At 36.7% G+C, this 15,694-nt stretch overlaps 1 pseudogene; it reads right to left on the bottom strand.

Moving 5' to 3' along the window:
• Nucleotides 1-8,723, bottom strand: part of LOC113449633 (contactin-6-like) — a 131,338-nt pseudogene extending 122,615 nt beyond the window's left edge.
• Nucleotides 8,724-15,694: the final 6,971 nt, after the last annotated feature.

Genomic DNA, 15,694 nt, shown 5'->3' with positions numbered 1-15,694 from the left:
CCAGCATTACACTGAAAATAACTGGGGGGCAGGGCGGGGGAGAGGGAGGATTATTCAGGAACTTCATCTGCTTTCCTGATGAGCAATTCGCAACAAGCCTCAATAATGCAACTTCCTCTCAGTGAGAAATGTTTGTGCTTACTCTGCAAGCCAGCCCATTGAAAACTCATCCCGTGATGCCAAGCAAAAGCTTCCTTTTTGTTTTAAACAGCTCCAGCCCTGTTTACAAGAGAAGAGAAAGCTTTTTACAATGTGGACAATTTGCAAGTGCGAAAGGGTTGTCTGACTCTGGGGGATTGCTTCCCTGTGAAGCCCATTAATCTTGCATGGGAATTAAAGCGCTTGTCAATATCTCTTGAAATTAACAAGCTAAAATCACAGTAGGTGACAGACAAGTGCCTTTCATATGGCAATAGAAGTGAACTGAGTTAAATAGGAACCATCATCCCTTTCTCTGATTAGTGATGGAGACAGAGTGATTTGCATATATTAGCAGAAGCTGCATTTCCCGTGCTAGACAAATTGGTTGTTTTAAATAATACCAGGTTTGTTGTTCTTACCCACCATGAATAGTTATAAGTAATATTTTTTGTTTCATTCTTATATCCCCTTTTCCATTTCTTATCATTATATTCCTCTCTATTTTTACCTGAAAAAGATTCATTATATTTTTTAATAACCACAAACTCATTTAACTGAGTCTTTTTAATATATGCACTGTAATTTTAGAACACCCAATAACCACAGCTTGAGAACTGGGGAGAAGTTTCTTAGATGCTTAAAATAATTTCTAACCTGCCTTTTTCTCCATTTAAATGCCAAGAAAATACCTAATAATTAAAACAGAATAAACACCAAGTGATTGCCTAATAATTTAAATGAAATATAAAATGCAAAATAAATATTAACTCATCATGATGACAAAACAAAAAAAGGATTTTAAAAAGATAGAAGAAACTAAACATAAATTTACAGTTTGACAGCAAACTGTTATAGAAAGATTCAATTAAATCAAAAGCTTCCTGTGAGAGATTCTTAAGATTATCAGCTCAATATGACAATTTATAGCCGGGACAGAGCACCTGATAGCCTCAAAGACTTTTCAGTTGATTACCATGAAAGAAAGCAATGTGAACATGAATTCTTTCTTGCAGTGAATAAACTATATCGGTTCTACCATTATTAGAGAATGCTTTGGATTCATCAATGAATATTGCAAATCTGCATTGGAATTATGTAATAAATGACAATATGGCTGCAACAACTTTTAGAAATAAGTTCTCACAAAAAGCTTTTGTTATCAAACTATATGGGGAAAAACAAAGGCAAGTTTATTAAAGCCATGAAAGTCGTCAATGGTATTGGGCATCTTGACATAGCTGATATCTAGAATGTATAAAACTTTCAGCAATATTACAGCACCTAGGACAAACTTTACGTTTCCTATCTGTCATGAGGGATTTTTCTTTAACGTTCATCAAAAAAACTCCCCAAATTGTAACTTTCACCTAAGGAATATTCATAGGATCATTAATTTCTTACAATGGGAATGAAAAAGTATCTGGTTCCTTTCCTTTCCTTCTTTTTCCTTCCCTCTTCATTCTCCTTCCCCTCTTTCCTTATTTTTCCTTCCTTGCTCTCTTCCAATCTTTCCTTCTTTTTCTTTGTCTTTCCTCTTTCCCTTTCTCTTTTCCTGTCTCTTCTTGCATGCTCAAATACAAAAGGGGAAACATTTCTCCTTTTGTTATGTTTTTAGTTTGCTTTGCTAGCCTTCTGCCAGTGAAAAGGAAACCCCAGGAAGCCACATGCAGCCTCCCTGAACTCCATTTTCACTGACAGAGGCACCACAAGCCAGTCCTTTACTGTTTGGGGGATGCACTCCCCCCAGATCTAAACACCCTGCAGCCATATAATGGCTGATGCATATAACCTAATTGAGATTAAAATTACAATGTGCATATACATACACAAACCCATTCAGACACACACTGCCTCAGTTCCTCCTGTTTTTTAGATGAAATAATACAACATAGAGACATTTAAAACTATAAACTAACAAAACTTCTCTAACAGGCTGATACATAAAGAAGTTGAAGGACAAATATTTATTTTTAACCTACTGAAAGTCACACTCCTGCATATGTAAATTCAGAAAAGCTTTCAAATATCTAAATTAGGATTCCAAATAGAATGATTTCTCTAGTATATTACTGTTCACACTTGGTTCTAGAATGTTTATAGTTGTCATTTATCAATTCCGTTCATCTTGTGACTGTACACTTATTAAGGAAGCTTAAACTCTGTCACAGATGATAACATTTAATCCTGAGCATGAAATCAATGCATCTATACATTTATGTAGCCTTTGAACATTATTGCTCTGCAGAGGACCATTATTGTGATCCTGGCTTGTGTCATCTAGTAATTCAAAAACCTGTACTTGAAATTAGCTTCTAAATATAGAGTGTAAGTCTTCACAGCTGCTATTTATTTGTGAAATGGCATCTGGGTAGTATTTTGAAAAGCAATGAATATGTGCTGATTTTTCAGTAGCCATGCTTCTAGCTTTTTCGGAGTGTATTTGAACTGAATGCTGCAAAAGATGCCATATTTTGCTTGGGTTGAATGGAATGGAATGTCCACAACTAGTTTCTAATCACCAAGCAGGTGATAGTTGATAATCTTTCTCCTCACTGAAATTATTAGGATGCTTTTTTAAAGTTTCTATTGCTTCTGTAATAATTTTTTTTTGAGGGGCAAGTCTGTTGCATTGTGCCAGGATGCTGACATTTTGTAGATTTATTTTGTGATTAGTGTTCAGCACTGGCTATCCAGTTTAATGCTCCATTCATGTTTCTTAATTCTTTATTTTATGGGATGTGAATATTAAAATGGACAACATGATATGCAGAATTAGAGAATATAAAACAAAAAGCTTACAAATTGTCTAGTCCAAGGAACCAGGAACACATTTATCTGCACAACTATTGGATGTGAACTGCTGTGTGGTTGGCCTCCACCCTTTTCCTGCACACCAAAGATTCCAAGCTATGTTGTCTCTTTTTTCCCTGTAAAAGATCCACTTGTGACTCTGGATTCTACCACAAAAATAGGACAAACGCAAGGGCCAAATATGAAATCTATAGCAATATCATTATATATTAATTCTATATTGAAATACCAATGTACTGATTCAAAAATCCTTAACCATTTTCTTTACAAATATAATATGAGGAAGATGTATCACATAGAAAAATGTCAAGGTGGCATAGAAAAGAAAGAGAAATATGACTGAAGCGGTAAGGATATCAAAAGTAGCAAAGCATAAAAGAGAAATCAAATCCCTGTATCTGAGTACAAAGATAAAGTACTATTCAGTTCTAACGTTACTGTTTTTTTTCATGAGAGATATTGTAGTATGACTGTTTCCATCAGTGGGATATTGATATACGAAAATAATCCAGATGAGGTTCTTTTTCTAAGCTAATGTTTGCTGTATTGTACAGCATTAATCTTCAAAGCTGGTATACACTGGAGCTACATATTAGATTCTTCCCAAATTAATGTTATTGAAATAGTGTGGAGAGAACATTTTGCAGCATACCTGAGCACTACTGCAATAACATCTGACACTATGAAGGGCAGAGTAAGTCCAAGCATTTATCAACATGCAGTTGACTTTCTATGTATCTTGTACAGTGCAGTATTAAACATTTTCATTTAATGCCAGCTTGAAAGTTCCCTTTTTCTCTGCCTCTGTATTTTTGAAAGAGAAATCTATTCCTAACCCAGTTAATTGGGAGAGAAAACAAATAACCACATTTATTGATTAGATACACTCACCCCAAATGCACTCCTGAATACAGATTTATCACCACTTGGCAACTTGGAGAACAACACATTATAGCCACCACAGAAATTGACATTCCTGCAACTAGTTTTCTACAACTGAGCCAAGCTATTGAGCTGTGTGAATTATGGCAGTGAGCTTGCCTGCAAGCAATAATACGGAGTGGCAGCAGAGAAATTAAGTCTGTGATGGCCAAGTATAAAGCATTAATGCAGATTGTTTGTTAAGCTCGTTTAGGAGAAACTTTTCATGAAGAAAGCAGAACTGAACATAACATGATTCTGGGAATTATTTTCCATTACCTGCTACCTGAAGCCATTAACTGCATATCTGGCACCTTTTAAGAATTATTCCCTCCGATATATTGTACCAAGTAAGAACAGAGTTACTTCCCAATTTTATCTAAGGCAACCTTTTCAGATAATACTGAAATTCCTCTATAGGAAAACAAATGATGCAACCAAAAAGAATTGCAAGAGTACTGAAAGCTACCAAAACAATGTTAGTTCTGTGACTGTCTTAATCAGTGACTGTCTTAATAAAAATGTATTCAACTGTAGTTAAATATTGATATGCTTATTATGTAGACATTCCTATGTTCAATCCCTGTTATCTGCATGTAGGAACACAAAAATGGAAAAAGGATGTTGATGATTTTCTTCACAGCTTTCCATATATTTTAAGTTTTAAAACTATATTGTAAACTGTTTTTGAATAAGTTTACAATATTGTGTAAACTTAAAATATAAAATAAGATAAGCTTAAACTATATAAAATATGGATTTAAAAGGAGGAAAATGAAAATGAAATAAAACCTTCATAAAGGAAACTGCCATAATACTAAGTTCTAAGGCAGGGGTGTCAAACTGATGGCCCATGGGCTGGATGCATCATGTGCAGGCCATGCCCACCCCAGTTTTGCAAAGGGGAAAAATGTGAAACCTCATGTGACAGCAATGTGATGCTGCAAGTTTGACACCTGTGCGCTAAGGGATTTCAATATTGAAACCACTCCAGAGATCAGGTGCCACTGCTAGGAGTCCTGTCCACAAGCAACTACAAAATTAGATTTGTCAGTCATGACACATGCAACAGGATCTTTTTTGATGAGTATAATTCTCTGATTTGTAATGAGGAATGTAATGCTGTACATGCAATGCTATTGTATTCTAATAACAAAGGTGACCCCAGAAACCCTTCCATACTATAAATGAAGTGAGCTTTTCTATTCTTTAGATTCTCATATTATCAGGAAATACTTCAGTGTACCTCAGATGCTCTCCATCTCAAAAAAATTCAGCTAAATGAAGTGAAGACTGTCAACAAAGTCAGTTGAATCGAGTCCCCCTTTGTATGCTTTTATTATGGTGATTGGTCACTGTTTTATATTCTATATTTCATATTTACATTTTACATTTCCTGTATGACTTGACATTGTTTGTATGGAGGGTTTTGGAGGATGGTGCATGTTGTACACCACCCAGTGCCACTGGTTGATTTGTGTAGCCTTATAAATTCAGCAGTAAATCAGTAGAGTAAAACAGGGCACAGAGAGGTGAGGGGTTTTTTTTTTTTTTGAGTCTACATATAAGTGCATTTTATGCTTTATGTTTTAACTTCGCATCTGTGTATCCAGGAAAATATTCAGAGGAAGGAAAGCAATTGATAATCACTTTCCTGGAACAGAAGTGTGGGATGACACAGAAGCAGAACCATTGTTCAATGTGAGGTTGTGGTAGCTTTTAATGACTTTTTTTAAAAAAAAAATGTGTTTAAATTCAAGTAGAATTTTTGGAAGAATAGACAGTGATTTGTCAGACAAGGGCTGGGCTAACTGACCTATAACATTCCATCCAATTTGACTGTTCTCCAATAGTTTGGATTCTACTTAGTTGTCAGCATTCTCTTATTTTAGAGTCCAATTAAAATGCTGAAAAGCATAGCAGACATAGGCAGAAGGGATTGCCTTTACACAGGTACCAAAAAAATAATAATCTAAGCATGATCTCATTTTCTAGGTGCTTTCTTTTGTCTGACCTTCCCAGGACAGAGACATTTATAATAGGAACAGAATATGATTGATAATTAATGTTATATTGATGGCAGAAATAGTGACAGACTGATTTTAGAACTATGTTTTATTAATGAAAGTTAAAATCATTTCTGTCTGAGTGTATGAAGAAGTCCATATAATGATGAGGATTAAGAGATAACAGATAATCAGGGTTGGAAGGGACCTTGTAGGTCATCTAGTCCAACCCCCTGCCCAAGCAGGAGACCCTACACCATTTCTGACAGATGGAAGACCACTCTCTTCTTGAAAGATTAAAAAATGGAATGGAAAAAACCCAACTAATTAGCTCAAGTTGTTTTACCAATATGACTCAGCTTAGGTATCTAGGAAAAGTATAAGGAGATAAGAACTGGAGTTACAGTAATTCTATGTGATCTGGGTTTCTGCTTCCCCCTCCTTTCTGAATGGCTATAGTATACCCTAGAACAGGGATGTCAAACTAGCGTCCCATGGGCTGGATGTACAGGCTGGTCCTGCCCCCATCTGGTTTAGCAAAGGGGAAAACAGTCCCAATACATCATGTGACACTACCATGATGATGTGAGTTTGACACCTCTGCCCTAGAAAATAAAATGAATAATGCTTGAAAAACCTAGATTTTGTTTGGTACTCTGCCTATCAGCCCAGGACAGAAAGGATGGTTAAGACTATTGTGTGGAATGGAGCATTTTGGGATGTTCAGCTAGGCTGTGAAAGTAGCAAGGAACACTTTAGATTTTTGCCTTTGAGTAAGTTTTTTTTTTATTTTGTGAGTGGCTATATTAATCATGATGGTACCTTTATGACAATGCTCACAATGTTCTTTCAAAATTCTAAGTGAAATGTTTCTATCATTTCACTGTTCTACAGCTGCTCACTTCTAGGATGTGGGTAAATTCACTCCTCATATAACTTGCTTGTTTTGAGTCCATTGATATGGACAATGGGTATTGTTTTGAGGTTCTTGGAAAATCCTTGGTCAAATCAACCATCTAAAGAGACACATTTACTTAACTTTCCCTCACTCTCTTAACAATTTTTGTGTTACAGTTTTCAGAAAGTTAGCTGCTGTAGACTTTTCCAGCAAGAGCAGTAAAGAGTCCCAACACACCTTAAAACTAATCAAAATATTATTGCACAAGTTTCTGCAGATAATAGTCCTCTTCATCAGATGCCCAGGATATAATCCAGAAAAGGAAACATTTTATATAAACACTAATATTGGGCGGGGGGGGGACTGAGAGCAGGGAGGAGCAGATTAAACAAGATGAGAAAATCAGTGAGAATTGCTCATAGTGACTTTTAATGCAGCAGTAGTTAAGTGTAATTCAGACATTCTTGCTTTGAAGACCTGGCTAACATATGTAGTGTAATTAAGAACTTTGGTCTTTGTTTAATGCATGAAAATGGTGTTAAATCTTCCAATGAATTGTAACTGGGTAGTATCAGACTTCACATTTTTTGTTCTCTATAATTGCCATCTCAGTTCACAGCTTGTAGCATAAGTATAACACAGCAAAAGGCAACTTCCAAAAATCAGTGGAGAAGAGGACATCAGTTCCCCTGAATGCTTTGTCTCTAACCTCAAGGTCACTCTCCTTGAGAAAAGAAATTACAAAGTCCAAATTACTTCTGAAGCAATTGAGGTAGAATGTGCTATTTTTAATAACACTTCTTCTGGCCTTCCCTGTCTCTGTTAGTATGGTTACAATTAGTATACATTATCTTTATTAAAGGTACAGTATTTGTGCTAAAAGAAGATGTGCAGTGTTGCCAGGGATTCTGAACAAATATTCACCATTTTGAAGTAGATTTTTGTCCACTTCATTAAAGCAGGGAATATAATCTAATTTTTATGTACCACGATCTCTAGTTAAAATATGTTCACTTGTGTTTATCAGAATATGCTTATCGTTTGAATATGTAATTAATGATAGGTCGTAATACAAAGAAAAAAACATAAATAAGCAATTTTATTACCGATTTTAGTGCACAAAACCTTGCACATATACGTGCACATACTCCCAGGTATTGCTATATCTATGCTGAAAGGACCACTTCATATATTTGATGCAAACCACAATGCGGTGCCAATTACAAAGCAGAGGTGAAGAAGTGTATATGCCTGTTAATGTGGTTAAATGTCAGGAAGGTAATTACAGAAGGTGACATTTATGGGACTACGCTGGACATCATTATTCTTTTGTGATTATTGTATTTTCCAACCTGTTGCTTGGCATAGAATAGATATTTTACAAACAGCAATCTGGACATGGAAAAAAAAACCTCCAAAAAAAGGTGAGGAAGGGTATGTCACAACAACTCTATTAACAAAAAAGTAATTTGTGTTCATCTTTCTTGACCTTTCCGTCATCTGTGGATAATTATTGCAAAGCCCTGAATATCTGTTTCACTAATGCTATTTACTAGATAAAAAGATCTTGGAACTGAACATGAAAAAGGTAACATGAGCAAGTTCATCCAATCTGTGGCAAATTTTATTGCTATTTTAATTGCCTAGTAAATTGTTTTTGGTACACAAAATAATTGCATAAAAGGGATGTGAACATCAAATATGCTTTTCAACCCCTCCCAAACTTACATGCAAACTGAAGCTTTGCTTTCCTGCTCAGAATAGTTCCAAATGAATTTGTGACCAAACACTGGTATGTTCCAATATCCTGTTTCTCATGTGGATTATTGATTGCCAAGCTGCCTCCAACCAGCCTGTAGTGATAACTCATGCTAAGATCAATATCTGTGCCATTTTGCTTCCACCTTTGAGGGGGGGAAATCAAATTATACTTATAATTTACAGAGGCTATTCAGGTTTCATTTTATGTAGTTGCTGTAACATACCTGCAACAATGAAAAACACAGTTAAAATATTAGAATATTGTATCATATTATACAGCAGATTATTTTTTATATCCATCTTGTAAATTTCACTGTAAATTTTACAGTCTGAAAATCTTTCTTTTGAATAGCGCATTCTATGCAAACAGCTAAATGTCTTTAAAAAATGACAACTTATTTTTGTCATCCAATCTATAAATTTAAACACTACATGTCACTAAATTCTTTTCTTTTATACTATAAAGGTACCTGGAAATACTCTATATTTAATAGCCCATGCTACTAATGTAATAAATTTTCTTGTAATAAAGATTTTAAATCTTGCAGTAAGATTTCAGAGATCTAGCTCAGAATGAAATATACTTCAAAAGGCAGGAAGAAAGCAAAAAAGAGATGTTTATGCCATTACTTTGAGATTGATAATATAATAATCATAATGCTGTTATTTTAAAACATGGTCTGTCTCCATTAGCCTATTAGAGAGAAAATAAATCATGTCTGCAACGTATTACAACTATTTACAAATGTTAAAATAAATTATGTTCCATACATAACAATATTTTCTTCAAGAATAATAATACTTCGGGTAGATTAACCATTTTTTCTCATGAAAAAATATGTTGCCTAAAATCTACCATTTTAGGGCAACAACATTCCATACAAGCACTGATTAGTAATTATTAAAGTCAGCTGTATTTTGTACTTTGTCAGATTTTGTTACCGACCAAATATAATACCCTTTTAAAAAAACTCTGTAGTTGTAGAACTGAAGACTCTGGTCCCAAACTCAATAACAGATTTGCCTTGGCCACCTGGTTGAATTCTTTTCATAGAATAACAATCCAAAAGTTTTGGGTAAACAATTCTTTACTTGTGAGGAAGAGGGGGGTTGAAAATGAACATTTTCAAATAGCATTTGCATTAGTCATAAAAAATTGTCAGTAAGAGCCAACTATATGATACACATGGGAATGACAAACAATCTAAATTACTAGAAAAATCTAGCTAATCATATTTTTCATAGGAATAACAATAACATGTTAGCTATCTGTGGTCAAGAAAAAATAAGTTATCTAAAAATAACTGTCTCTGTACCCACATGCTATAAAATCACTCAATAGAAATAAATAATTAAAATAGTCTATATCTTCTGCTTCTTCAGATTTTTGTTCTGTTCAGTTTAAGCAGAGTTTAAACATGTTGAGACCCAATGACAATGTTGACTTTATGTACATAAATTCATATTTCAGATTTATTTTTTCATTTTGAAAATAGCAGTTAAACTTTGAGGGATAAAGAAAGCCATTGTAATTTGGGCTGTTAAGATCAAGTCATTTCCTTTGGGTATTTCAGCTGTTGTAAGAGGAAATTAGTTTTCCTAAATCTGCCAAATGGCAGTATAGCCTAAGCAGAAGAATGGTGCCTGTGCTGTGAATTATCTTTATTTTCTTGGAGTGTCCTTATTCTATAAAAATGTCTTAAATCCAAGGAAGCATTAGTGAAAGCAAGCAATGTTTATAGAGGATAATTTGCTATTGATACACCCTGTTCCCAAAACTTGATTGTCAAATATAGTTTGACACTTGGAAAATATTGCATATAAATCAAACTCCAACAGGGTGTTATTGCTTCTTGTATTTGTTTTTGGGTGTGGGATAGGAGTTGTGGAAATTTTGTCTGCCATTAGATAAAACTGTTTTTGCTTTTGCTTGAATTCCTTCTTGTATCTCAAGTCTACCACTGGAGAAATGCTTTGAGTAGGAGTTGTAATGGAGAAATATTTGTTACTCCTGTTTTTGTGAGAAGCAAATAAAGAAGAGATGTCACTGAGAGGGCCATTTATTTCCTCCCTTGGAATGTGAAACATGTTAAATATACACTGCTCAAAAAAAATAAAGGAAACACAAAAATAAGACATCCTAGATCTGAATGAATGAAATATTCTTATTAAATACTTTGTTCATTACATAGTTGAATGTGCTGACAACAAAATCACACAAAAATTATCAATGGAAATCAAATTTAGCAACCCATGGAGGTCTGGATTTGGAGTTACACTCAAAATTAAAGTGGAAAAAAACACTACAGGTTGATCCAACTTTGATGTAATGTCCTTAAAACAAGTCAAAATGAGGCTCAGTAGTGTGTATGGCCTCCACATACCTGTATGACCTCCCTACAATGCCTGGGCATGCTCCTGATGAGGTGGTGGATGGTCTCCTGAGGGATCTCTTCCCACACCTGAACTAAAGCATCCCCCAACTCCTGGACAGTCTGTGGTGCAATGTGGCATTGGTGGTTGGAGCAAGACATGATGTCCCAGATGTGCTCAATTGGATTCAAGTCTGGGGAACGGGTGGGCCAATCCATAGCATCAGTGCCTTCGTCTTGCAGGAACTGCTGACACACTCCAGCCACATGAGGTCTAGTATTGTCTTGCATTAGGAGGAACCCAGGACCAACCGCACCAACATATGGTCACATGTGTTCAGTGTGAACCTGCTTTCATCTGTGAAGAGCACAGGGAGCCAGTGGCGAATTTGTCAATCTTGGAGTTCTCTGGCAAATGCCAAATGTCCTGCACAGTGTTGGGCTGTAAGCACAACTCCCACCTGTGGACATCGGGCCCTCATACCACCCTCATGGAATCTGTTCCTGACCATTTGAGCAGCCACATGCACATTTGTGGCCCGCTGGAGGTCATTTTACAGAGCTCTGGCAGTGGTCCTCCTGTCCCTCCTTGCACAAAAGTGGAGGTAGCAGTCCTGATGCTGGGTTGTTGCCCTCCAAGGCCTCCTCCGTGTCTCCTGATGTACTGGCCTGTCTCCTGGTAGCGCCTCCATGCTCTGGACACTACGCTGACAGACACAGCAAACCCTCTGGCCACAGCTCGGATTGATGTGCCATCCTGGATGAGCTGCACTACCTGAGCCACTTGTGTGGGTTGTAGACTCCGTCTCATGCTACCACTAGAGCGAAAGTACTGCCAGCATTCAAAAGTGACCAAACCATCAGCCAGAAAGCATAGGAACTGAGAAGTGGTCTGTGGTCACCACCTGCAGAACCACTTTTTATTGGGGATGTCTTGTTAACTGCCTATGCTTTCCACCTGTTGTCTATTCCATTTGCACAACAGCATGTGAAATTGATTGTCAATCAGTGTTGCTACCTAAGTGGACAGTTTGATTTCACAGAAGTGTGATTGACTTGGAGTTACATTGTGTTGTTTAAGTGTTCCCATGTGGATGACACCTTCATAATCTGGCCACATGGGAAAGAAAAACTGAACAACTTCCTCACACACCTCAACAGCCTACACCCCAAAATACAATTCACCATGGAAACAGAAGCCAACAACCAACTTCCCTTCCTAGATGTCTTGGTATACAAAAGATCCAATGGCTCCCTAGGACACACCATCTACCAGAAGAAAACACATACTAACTGCTATCTACATGCACTCTCACACCACCACCCAGCACAGATCAATTCCGTAGCCAAGACACTCATCTCCAGAACAAAATGCTTAGCCGATGAACAACACCAAAAAACCGAACTACACACTCTCACCAACGTACTTGCAGCCAATGGATTCCAAAGAAAGAAGATTACCCACCTAATCCAAAAAGAAACCCCAACCAAAATCCAAGACAGAGAACAAGAAAAACGGCAAAGCCCTCCTCCCATATATAAAAGGCACTACAGACAAAATTAGCAAGATCCTCCAAAAACACAACATCAAAACAGCATTCTGCACAAACAGAAAAATATCCACCATCCTAAGAAACCCCAAAGACAAAATCGAATTAGAAAACCAAGGAGTATATGAAATCCCTGCACTGCCTGCCCTACCACATACATTGGACAAACTAACAGAAGAATAAGTGCACGCATTGAAGAACATAAGAACTCAATCAAAAAAGAAGAAACGACCTCTTCCCTGGTCCAACACCTCAAAGCCACAGGACATGAAATTGATTTTAAAAATACCAGAACTATCGCCAAAACCGAACACTTCAACAGCAGAATAATCAGAGAAGCCATAGAGATAGAAAAACGCCCACACAGCATGAACAAACGAGATGACACCTCCCGCCTTCCAGCCATTTGGAAACCCGCCCTCATGAACAGACGAGTACCTAACATGAAGAAGGACACCAGACCCACACCCATGAGAGCCACACAAGCTGCCACCACCACACTTCCATGTAGAAAACAGACTCCCACCCACTCAGAAGATGAGACACGACCATGGACCAGAAGCTGCACGGCAGCTGCATCACTACCCACTTCAAACCCCTCCGAGCCATACATGAAGCAAACCGACACCCACTATGAAGATGCAGAAGGACCACGAACTCGAAGCCAAACAGCAAGATCACAACTCACCAGCTCAAATCCCCCAGCAACTAAGACTAACCTGAGCACAACCAAGCCCCCACCTGAACAGAACACGCCTCCAACCAATCAGAACACGGCTAACCCCCAACCAATCAGAACACAGCCAAACCCCTACCAATGAGAACACACCCCCACCCAATCAGAACACAGCCAAGCCCCCACCCAATCAAGTCCCACCCCCACTGGCAGTTAAAAGGAGGAAGCAGCTGCAATCTCACATTACTCTGAGAAGCACAGAGCTGGAGACAGAAGCCTGAAGATGATGAATGAGACTTCATCGAAACGTTGCCTAGATACTTTGAATCTTACGCGGGAGAAAACCCGAACAACCAAAGATCTACATATAAATACCGAACCTCAGAAAACATATATATATATGTATATATATATATATATATATATAATTTTTTCTTAAGTTTTCACGGTACTTACATGTATGGCATTCAACTTTGTTCAGGTATTTTCCCACGTCATTGTAGTTGTGCTTTTAAAGTTGTAGCAACGTTTCGGCAGAATCTCATCTGCCATCATCAGGCTTATATGTATATATATATATATATATATATATATATATATATATATATATATATATATATATATATATATATACACATACATTGTTGTTCAAAATCATTCTTGTACTGGTATTCACATTTCTTTTCAATATCTATCAATCTTTGAGAACAATTGAAATGTTTCCCTCCCTTCTTCATTATTTCTTAACTGTTAATAAGCATACCATTGGATAGTCATACAGTTTTATCTTATAAATTATTTACTATTAATAAGCAAAATAATTATTCAAATTCATTCTAATAACTGGCATAAATTTCCTTATAAATCCTTCACATTTCTTTTCAATATTTTATCATTCTTTAGAAACAATTGCAATGTTTCCCTCTCCTTTATTATTGCATTAATTGTAAATAAACAAACCATTACATAACAATACAGTTTTATCTTATAGATTATTTACTTATTTCATTTCTAACTCCTTACAGTATTCTACTGTCACAACACTATCTTTTGTACCTTTGCAGAATCCTCACTTTTAACTTATTTGAACCATTGTCTCTGTGTTTTCTAGCTGGGCAAATACCCTTAATCCTAATACATTTCCCCTTTTTCTTTATTTCCTGTTTTTGTCCCTCATAAGTTCTCTCCCTTTCTATCTTCCCCCACTTTTTCTCAACCCTTTTTTTATACCCTTCTCTCTCTAATTTTCCCTCTGTAGTTTTCTTTACTGCTTCTCCTTGCTGTTATACTTCTTTTTCAGACTATTTTTCTTTTTGGCTGTTCCCTTTGATCTCAAACTTTTAACTCCTTTCCCCCTTTTTCCCCTTATTACCACACTTTGCATTATTTGATCATTGAAAATGGCTTCTTCTTTGTCCTGCCCTTCTTCTTGCTCTTGAAGCTTTTCCTTTCGCTTTTCATAGTTCAGGATCTCCATTTCAAAAAATTCAAATACGAAGCCAAAGGATCTTACTCCCTTTTCTGCACCTTCTTTCTGTTTTTTAAGAGAAATCTTCAATTTCTCCAGGAGTGATGGCATTTTGAACACAAAAGTGTTCAAAAGTGTTTTCAGTAAAAACAGAAAAAGAAAGAAAAAAACAATGCCAAAAACGTTTTTTTTAATCACCAAATGATCCCAGACTGTTTCTTCTTGTTTCTTTCCTTTACTTTTCCTTTCCGTGGGTTACTGTATCTTTTAATAAGATTTCAGTTACAATGTATCCTTGAGAATCTTTTCAAAGTTTCACTGTTAATCCTCTTTATTTTTCTAGGTGGCACTCCATTTTTCCATTATTCCAAGTCCCAGCCTTTTGCCTCCACTCTTCTCCTTTTAGGGCTTTAAAATGACCAAATAAAAATCTTTATTCTCCTTTTGACACTTAGATTTCAGCTTAAGGTTGCCTATTAGTGTCAAAATAGATTAATATGAATTTCTTCCCATACCATTTGTAATTGTCAATATATGGGTTAAAAAAGGGTTTTTAACCTCGTTTTCTGTCTCCTTTGCCGCTTAAAGATCTTCTTTCAGAAGTATCCCTCTAGGTACTTTTAGATTCAGGGTACCTTGCTTAGATGTTCTCTATTGTTTAGCCCGGTCTGTCCTGCTTTCCTCTTGTCTTCCTCCTGCACAATCTTATCCAGTAGGGTTCTTCTTTGAGGTGGCCATTTATGACCACTGCTGCAATTGCCTTCGGGGAAGGGAGTTTAGACCAGCCAAGGAGGAGAGATGCGGCTCTCCTCCACTCGGCTAGCAATCTCCCCCCTCTTCACCTTTACGGGGTGGCTTCAGCCCTGAATCCAAAGGATTGGTGAGCTCCAGTGGCAAGCACAGATCAAAACCACACATGATTGCAGATTTTGGTCTGCCACTGAAGTGACCCAAACCAGAAGTCACCTGCAGCACTACTTTTCTATGTTGCTTTAGCTGGTTTATTACTATGTTAAAAAAAAAAAGAGTCCTATCTGCAAAGGCAATTTTTAGAAAAGGAAAATGGTGGCTTGCCTTCAAGAAGATCTAT

This window comes from Pseudonaja textilis, chromosome 2 (genome assembly GCF_049901715.1).
Source record: "Pseudonaja textilis isolate UNSWEBS1 chromosome 2, rPseTex1.2, whole genome shotgun sequence".
NCBI classification, from domain to species: domain Eukaryota; kingdom Metazoa; phylum Chordata; class Lepidosauria; order Squamata; family Elapidae; genus Pseudonaja; species Pseudonaja textilis.
The sequence above is the reverse complement of the archived record's forward strand: the minus strand, read 5'-3'. Positions and strand labels throughout refer to the sequence as shown.